Below are 520 nucleotides of genomic sequence, written 5' to 3' on the forward strand. Positions count from 1 at the left end.
CCAATTGAGCATCTCTGGAGAGACCTGAAAATGGCTGTCCACCAACGTTTACCATCCAACCTGACAGAACTGGAGAGGATCTGCAAGGAGGAATGGCAGAGGATCCCCAAATGCAGGTGTGAAAAACTTGTTGCATCATTCCCAAAAAGACTCATGGCTGTATTAGCTCAAAAGGGTGCGTCTACTAAATACTGAGCAAAGGGTCTGAATACTTATGACCGTGTGATATTTCAGTTTTTCTTTTTTAATAAATCTGCAAAAATGTCAAACATTCTGTGTTTTTCTGTCAATATGAGGTGCTGTGTGTACATTAATGAGGAAAAAAATGAATTTAAATGCTTTTAGCATATGGCTGCAATATAACAAAGAGTGAAAAATTTAAGGGGGTCTGAATACTTTCCGTACCCACTGTACAATGTTCTTGAGGCAGTAGCCATGCAAGAGCCTCTGAGATTGTAACTTATGCTGTATTAAGCATATGTGACAATCTGCTGTCTGAGATTCCACAGGCCTGATAGCG

Source organism: Monopterus albus, unplaced genomic scaffold (assembly GCF_001952655.1).
Source record: "Monopterus albus unplaced genomic scaffold, M_albus_1.0 scaffold98.1, whole genome shotgun sequence".
Taxonomy (NCBI): domain Eukaryota; kingdom Metazoa; phylum Chordata; class Actinopteri; order Synbranchiformes; family Synbranchidae; genus Monopterus; species Monopterus albus.